The sequence below is a fragment of the Tachypleus tridentatus genome, unplaced genomic scaffold, assembly GCF_004210375.1.
Source record: "Tachypleus tridentatus isolate NWPU-2018 unplaced genomic scaffold, ASM421037v1 Hic_cluster_2, whole genome shotgun sequence".
Taxonomy (NCBI): Eukaryota; Metazoa; Arthropoda; class Merostomata; order Xiphosura; family Limulidae; genus Tachypleus; species Tachypleus tridentatus.
In genome coordinates this window covers 11,857,805-11,866,693 of record NW_027467782.1, presented here as the reverse complement: position 1 = coordinate 11,866,693, position 8,889 = coordinate 11,857,805, and the positions used below count along the sequence as shown (strand labels likewise).

Sequence of the window (8,889 nt, the reverse complement as noted above, 5' to 3'; positions counted from 1 at the left end):
ATGATCATTACCTTTTTGCTAGAGTAAATACCTTACAACTTCTTATACTTTACCTTTTATCTTAACATTGTAGACTAGGTGTCAACATTGGTTTTATACTTTTTTGTTTTACCTTCAGTTCCATTTATGTCTGTTACTACATTTATTTTTTTTTTTTTTTTTTTTACATTTTTACCGAATGTCTGGCGCAGATAGCCTCGCTGCTTTGTGCCATAAAACACTAAATCAATCAATCAATCAATCAATCAACTAGCTGTCTGTTTGTCTATCTATCTAGATATTTGTCTGTCTGTCTATCTACGCGTATGTTAAAGAGTTGACATATAGTTATCATTACAGTCTGTCAAAACAAGAAACACCCAACTTGACGAATTTTTCTAGATTAAAATGAAACTTGTCTCATTATAAAATACTACATGATGTTTTTGTAAGGTTTAATGAGACACTGCTAATGGTGAAAGTTTCCCACTTCAGAACCAACAAGAATAAATGTTCTACTTTAATGATGAAACTGTTTTTCTTTTGGTGAAATTCAAAACCATCGAGGGGAACCTTTCTGTCTTTATATATGTATATAATGAGATGTGTGTATTCTTATATCTTTGTCTAAAATCATTTAAGAAAAAAACTTATCACAGATGCATGAAAATGAGTCTAGCCTAGTTTGACCTTTTTTAAAATGGGACCTCAACCTACGTTACTAATATTTTATTTGGAGATAAGAAGTTAACTGTTTCACAATCAAACTCCTAACTACACTTAAGTTTTATTTAAAAAATAATCTGTAAAAGTGTTGGATGTTTGTACGGTTGGTATGGGTATTAAAACTTTAATTCCCATACACTGCGAGTTGTGGGCATGAAAACAACGTTGTTATGACACATCATTGCAGAGATTTATCATTTCTTTTAAACCGAATTAATAGCAAAATAATAACAATGGGTTATAGATTAGCAAAGGTTATCTGCTGCCATCTACCGGCAAATATGCAAATTTCCCGTGTTCACAACTTCATTTAGCTGTCTGTCACGTCACCCTAAGGATGAAGGTCATTGTTTACGACATTGGTAACTACATTGACCATTTTCGTGTTCATTGATTCGAATTCTCCTTGGTGTATTTAGTAAATCCCCAAACTAATATTGCTATAATACCAATGTAATTCATTTTTTTACAAATAATAGTACGCTAAGGAACTTTATGATGCGTTTATGTTCAAATAAATTGTTAATGTTATTGATTATTAAATAAATATAATTGTTACTGTACTTCATTCTGAGTTCTGTGACTTCAGTATCAGTTTGTAATATTTTTAGAAGTGTTCCTACTTTTTAATAGGGCCCGGCATGGCCAGGTTGTGGAGACACTCGACTCGTAATTCGAGGGGAGCGATTTCAAATCCCCTTCACACCAAACATGCTCGCCTTTTCAGACATGGGTGCGTTATAATGTGACGGTTTATTCCACTATTCGTTGGTGAAAGAGTTGGTGGTGGGTGGTGATGACTAGTTGACTTCCATTTAGTCTTACACTGCTAAATTAGGAACGGTTAGCGCAGATAGCTTTCATGTGGCTTTGCGCGAAATTAAAAAAAAAAAACTACTTTTTGATTTATACCTCAAATTGATGTGATAGAAAAGTTTGTAGTCTGAAGAATAAAACCATACATGCGATAATACATATTTGCTATTAAAACTAACTTAGAATAAACCTGAATCTAGTTTTAAACTATTCGAGCTAAACGCTTCATAACTCGTGCATTCTCTGAAACTTATTACTTCTTACGAAGGTTGGTAACATTATTCTGTCTTTCATTATTTTCTTCTCTTATAATAGCTTTTACACTCAGCGATATAATATTTACAAATCAGGGGTTCGATTCACCTTGGTGGACTCAGCAGATAGCCCGATGTGGCTTTGCTATAAGGTAACACACACACAATATTTACAAAAGAGCGAACAAGAAGTAAATATTATATTAAATGTAACATCAGAAAAATAAGGAAAAGATTAAAATATGATCGTGGAAACAAGAATCTGCATAATTTTATTCATATTTTAAACAACTATAGACGAAAATAAGTTAAGTATCTGGTTAATATTAAATCATAATTAGAAATTAATAAAAGTGCCTTAGGCATCGGTTCACTTTACTTACCGTGATGTTATGGTTTTGAAATAGTTCTCTTTCGCTGTTTTTATATATAGATGTGGTATAAATATTTAAATACGCCAGCTTATAACCCTATGAAATATGTTTCGTAGATAAATTGGTTAGCTAGCTCAACTTAGACAAGCTAAGGCACTCGACTCGTATTCCGAGAGTCGCAGGTTTGAGTCCCCATCACATCTAACATGCTCGCCCTTTTCAGCCGTGGGGGTGTTATATTGTGACGGTCAATCTCACTATTCGTTAGTAAAAGAGTAACCCAAGAGTTGGCAGTGGGTGGTAGTGACTAGCTGCCTCCTTTCTACTCTTACACTACTAAATTGGGAACGACTACCGATAGCCCTCGTGTAGCTTCGCGTGAATTTCAAAACAAACCAAACCTTACAAAGAAGTTAGTAAAATACTATTTCTTTCAAGTAAAAATATCTGCTTCTGCATTAGTCTTAACATAATTGAAAGAAATAGTCAGATTAGTAACGCTAATACAATAGCTATATTACAAACAAAATATTTGCTACGATTAAAAGAGGCTTACGAGTTAGGAAGAGAAGAATACTTGATCAAATTGCTAATTACATTTTAACCTCATGCACTAAACGATCGAATTAAAAAAATTAAAGCAATGTTTCTCAAGGCTACCAATTTTCATACAATTCATGTTTTGCTTTGTATTCATTGTTGAGTACGTTATATTAAAATAGTTTTAAATATGCAAATCACCATTCATGCGAAAACTATAATCAATATAAAATTCCGGTGAAACGGTGTATAAAAAATTGTTTGGCGTTATATTGTATTATTACACGAAAAACAGGTCATTTCAGTTAGGGTACGTGACAATCTTTTAAGACTTAAAATGTTTATACAACCATATCTTGTTCAGAATAAAGAATTTTATATTTTCAAAATGGATATATCCTTTGTTCTTAAGGACATTGTAAAATGAAAACAATATGGATCAGCTTAGGATACCAGATCCATCGAGAAAAAAGTCTACAACAAGCTGGGTAGCCATGATAAACAAAGTGCTGCATCTTGTTGTAGTAGAGGATCAAAGAACACTAAGGTCAGAGACTATTAAGAGCCCTCTGTGTGCCCTAGGTAACAGTATGCAACATAATCAAACAGAATCTTTGTCTGGAAAACTGACACAAGTTACATGTGCACATTTTGCTTCAACGATATATTAATCGTCGTGTACTTCAAAGCAGCTATAAAATGAAACATATATTTATACTCCATATGAAGACGTAGAGATGAAATCGTTGGATACAATGCATGTAGATTTCTATACGATCAGACCATTTAAACAGACCCTAGAAAACCGTTGTTCTTTCACACTGGTTGACTTATGGAAAGTTCTCACGGAGGAGTGGCAGCCTCATGACAGAACCATTGCTATGGGAACTACGTCACAAATCTATTTTTTATGATGCATTGTGGTGAGATAAGCCGGACTGGATGTGAGTACATGGACTGTAATGGCTTGATAAGCTTCGAAAATCGATTTATTATAACATAGCAATAAAGACTGTCTTATCCACTAAATCAATCTAAATACCACCCAAGACATCATATCAGCAGCCTTTTCAACAATCCATTGTCCTTTTGGAGGTAAGAAACTCAAGAATAAACAAAATACTTCAAACGGGACCTAACAAATGATACAAACAATGGCATTATAATATCTTTAGGCTTGTATGCAGTATTTCTGTACATACAAAATCATAGTTGTTCAGCCACTAGCGACAACACATTGCTGGATGTCTTTACAAACTGATCAACGAGATCCTTTTCTTTCATACCACTGTTGAGACTATTCTATTCATAGTTATACTCCTAATTCACATTATATTATCTCAAGACCATTTTTTCTTTTTAACAGCTTTTATCGAAATGGTCTTGGGCTCTTTAAACATTTCATCCGTCTTTATAACTTAGTATGTAATTTTTATTCCTATCAAAATTTTATTTATGATAATGCCATTCGAAGAACACCATAATTTTGTTTGTTTGTTTTTCTTATAGCAAAGCAACATCGGGCTACCTGGTCAGAACACCGAGGGGAATCGAACCCCTGATTTTAGCGTTGTACATCTGAAGACATACCGCTGTACTAGCGGGGGACCACCATAATTCTAAAAAATAAACATTTATTTATACATTAATTACAACAAACGTCTATTTTATGTAATTTTGATAAGTTAAAATCGTATTCAAGAACACTTCCCTGGTAAGTACAAATTTATATTTTTTCCTTTTTTTTTTGTTTAAAAATAATTTCAGTTCTGCTAGAAAGTAGCTAGCCAAAAATGCACGTTACATAAATAAAAACAAATGTGGATCACAAGCATGCGTTTGCACAAAATAATATTTCAGAATAGTACTACCTATGTTCTACACATTAACGATTACAGAATTAATGTGTTCAACATACAAGTATTTCACTCAAATGCTGTGATAACTTTGCTCAGTAATTCTTTCGTGCATTGTCTTTAAGTAAATGCTTCAACTGTGACAATCAGTAGCATGTTTCAGTAACAATCTAAACAAACTAATCTGTAATAATCTAAATTCCAAAGTTTATCGCAAGCTGTGTAGATTTGAAAGTATCAAATCAGAACCCAGCTAACGAATCGAATTCTCAATCCAGATTCACAATCGAATGAATCTCAAAGCTTCTCATGGTCCTACCTCATACAATATTCTTTATTGTAGCCCAAGAGTTGGCGGCGGGTGATGATGACTAGCTGCCTTCCCTCTAGTCTTACACTACTAAATTAGGGACGGCTAGCACAGATAGCCCTCGAGTAGCTTTGTGCGAAATTCAAAAAAACAAACAGAACAAAACTACACAGTGGGCTATCCGTGACCTGTCAACTACAGATTTGTACTAGCTGAAGTAGCACAGATAGCCCTCGAGTAGCCTTGTACGAAATTCCAAAACAAACAAACAAACTAGCTAAAGATAATTGTTAAATAATCCAAAATTGTATAAAGGATATAAAATAAACAATCTCGCTCTTTCTTTTATTGTTATATTCCCAATTACCTCATTATTTTATAATCTGTTTTGTTAAACATAATAATAAATTAATTTAACTGATTAAGTACTTGTGTCTTTAAATCAAAAACTGAAAACCTATGAAAAACAGTGGAAATAAGTCCTATTCCAAGGTATGTTTTGTCTCTCTTCTTGATTCAAAATCCTATAACGAAGTAATACATTTTCTGACAATTCATGGTTACCATATAAACATCGAATGAACCAACACTATTGATGATTGTACACACCGACTCATACTGATCAAGCTTGAGCTCGATAAACGATTAAACTTTTAAAAAATGTTCCAGATTTCGCTTTATTAAAGGTTCAAGAAGTTAATTTTGAAAAAAAGATTGTATCATTTCTTTCTGTGTAAATGTTACACAGCACTCTATATGTTTGCCCTAGGCCTGCACTCTTAACATTAACCATATTAACCACAAAAGATACTTCAAACCCTACATGAAAAGTATGATGAATTGTTGTTGTTTTTTTGACATACTGATCACATATGTTTACAAAATGGAACTATTTTCCATACAGTGAATGTTATGTAGCTGTAGTACTTATAAGACAGTGCAAGAAAGAAATATTACAAACAAAGTCTGGTGTTATACCACTGCAAGTTTCTTGTTGATGATAACCTATACTCACCGTTTCAAGTAAAATTTGAGTTTACCACAAAAACTTTGTTTTATTTATAAACATACATATATAAGTAGCGGTGGGTGGTACACTGCTAAATTAAGGACGGCCAGCACACATTGCCCTCGAGTAGCTTTGCGCGAAATTCAAAACAAACAAACAATCTAGCTGAGTATCCACAGACGCAAATTACGTCGGATTCTAAACATTTATATTAGAAACACACAAAATAGGCCCACTTTTGTGTGCAAATTGTATTAAATAGGCTATGTTGATACTGAATTATACCAAATACGTTTGCTTGGGAAATACTTTGATATAATAAAATGTATTCATTGGGCATTTAATGCCCTGGAGGTTTCGATGCTGGACTCTCAATCCGAAACGCCATGTCAATCAAAACTCATGCTATCAGCTTTTGGGGTGTTACAAAATTATGGTCAACTCTGTCATTAGTCGGTAGGTAGCCTATGAGTTGACCATAAGCATAAAACAGTTTGTTTTAACATTTGTAATTTCTACATTTGTTGAAAGACCAAAGTTCAATAGTTTATTTATTATTCCAGCATTACCTGAAGAGGAGAAATCCAATAAATGTTTATATATACTGTAAAAGTTCATTTGTTAATATTTGTAGTACTATAACAAATGTTATGAAAATATTAAAACTGTACAGTGCTTATCAAACAAAAATAAATAATACATACTCGGCGATGGATTAATCCAAAAGAAAGAGAGAAACTTTTAGGCTAATTTTAGGTCTAATTTACCCTTCAAATAATATTATTAACTCTTGAAACACACAAACTACGCTACAGTGTTTACGTTTTATCGAACTTTTCTCACATAACGTTATGGTTAAGAGGAGTGGGTTTTCATTTAGCAAAACCACTTGCGGCTATCTGTTAATTCTACCAAGTAGAATCGAACCCATGATTGTAGCGTTGTAAATCTGTAGACTTATCTCTGTACTAGCGAGAGACTGATGGTTAAGCTAATACTCGCTGATTGAATGCTGTTCTTGGTGGAAGAAGCTTGCATTTTATAAATCTAACAACATATATTTATGGTATGAATGCCTTTTCCAAAACGTTTTCATTATAATGTATTATTGTCATAATACATTAGTATTAGGCCTATTGTAGATTTTGTCACTTCACTATTTATCATGTCTCTTAAGGTTTGTAATATTATTATACACTATTCTTCAAAATCCCTAAGGTTCTAGGTTTAAAAAAAAAATGTAGTTAATAATATAGTAGGCTTCCAGTTGATGTTTCATGATAAGAATAACTGAAGAAACATTTTTGTTTTTGACCAACGTCCCCAAGAAATACAGGAATTTGACTCTAAACCGTCAGAAGAGGCTTATCCCCACTCTTACGTTTTATGTAAGTCATTATCTGTTGTTGAATATTGTTATGTTGAAATTGAATATTTTCATTTTTATCATCATTCAAGCAGTTCTTATAAGACGAGATTGTTGGAAATCTTCGTTCAATGTCGACAACAACACCAACCTTGAGCAAATCTCCTGGTGATGTACAAGTATTTATATCCTGTTTTGAATATGTTTACTATTTATCTCTACCATAAATTCTTGGTGACATTTAATTAAACATTTGGAATGTACCAAGCTAACAAGAATAAATTTTGGATATTGAAATTGCCTTGAGTGATAGAAAATTATTTTTAATCTTAGTTGTTTAAATACCCTTAAACAAAGGCTTTTTATTTTAAAATCATGGTAACAGTCTATATATCCGATCATCTTTTCTCAGTTTCGAGAATCCACGGCTGAAACGTAGAGAGTTGCAAGTGAAAATGACGTACAAAATTGACCCAGTCTTAGGTCCATAAAAACGAGAAAATTACCAACATTTCCTCAAAGCACGTGACCGAATGGAGAGGCTATACGTTCTACAGTAAGTGACACATATTGAATGAAAATGTGTATTGACAGCAAAGTTCACACCTTTCATCATTCTATTGCCGTTAATATATTTAAGATTTGATACAAGTCGCAAACCTATGTTCTTGTAATATATGCTGGGTGAAAGTTACAGTGGTAATGATAAGGTACTATGTCTGTATGCACTGCATGCCAAATAAGGTATGATTTAAGGTAAGAAATGAATATATATTTATTTCACGCCCTAACAACCATAAACAGCCTCGAGGGGAAAATTGTACCACTGAATTAAAATAATGTGGAAAATAAACATTCATTTGTATTTCCAAACATTAAAAACTTCATATTAATATCAATCAACATCTTTTTAATTTATTCCATTTTGTACATCTAAATGAAAGTTATGAATTTTTATTTTAGTTTTAAACTACAGTTCCAACGCAATTAGTGAAGGTTATGAATATATTTATTTATATGAGTGTTATATGGCACCCTTAGCCATAAAGCAGGAAAAGCACAATAATTTAAAATAAAATAGAAACAATTTGCTCTTCTAACTTGAGTAAAAACGCGTTTTTATTGATTTTAGCCAATCGCTCTTTCCCAATCTCGGTTGCCGTGATGTATACCATTGCCACTACTTACCTTCCCAATGCCATAGTTTACTGATGAAAACGCGTCATGTAAGTTTTCCATACTTTCTAACTGTTTAAATCATAGAGGGATTTATTTCAGTAAGGATATGATTTTAGGTATAAACTGAGAAGTACAAGCTCAACTCGATGATACGATATTAGAAGAAAAGATGTTTGTGAACAATTTCTGTAGCAACTATAGAACTTTTTTAATTTTGAAAAGAATGATTTATCATTTTGTATGTTATTTGAATTACGAGGCTGAATTATGATAAGAGAATAGATATTATTTTATGGAACAAGATAATGTATGGTTAGATAAGTCATTTCACTTTCGAACAAACGAAGTTTCATATTGCCATCAAGGCCTTTCCTTTCTTAAAACCCTGTATGTCCCAAATGGCACAGTGCAGAGGCAAACTGTGTACTTTGTTTTTCGAATCAAAACAAAAACAAAATTTGTAGTTTTAAAAATATACAA

General features: G+C 32.6%; 1 long non-coding RNA gene across 1 annotated transcript; it reads left to right on the top strand.

Annotated features, from left to right (window-relative positions):
• The first annotated feature begins 6,068 nt into the window (after window positions 1–6,068).
• Window positions 6,069–8,889, top strand: LOC143242796 (uncharacterized). Its single transcript, XR_013023251.1, has 3 exons — window positions 6,069–7,252; window positions 7,643–7,786; window positions 8,363–8,889. It is a non-coding gene; the product is annotated as an uncharacterized LOC143242796 (long non-coding RNA).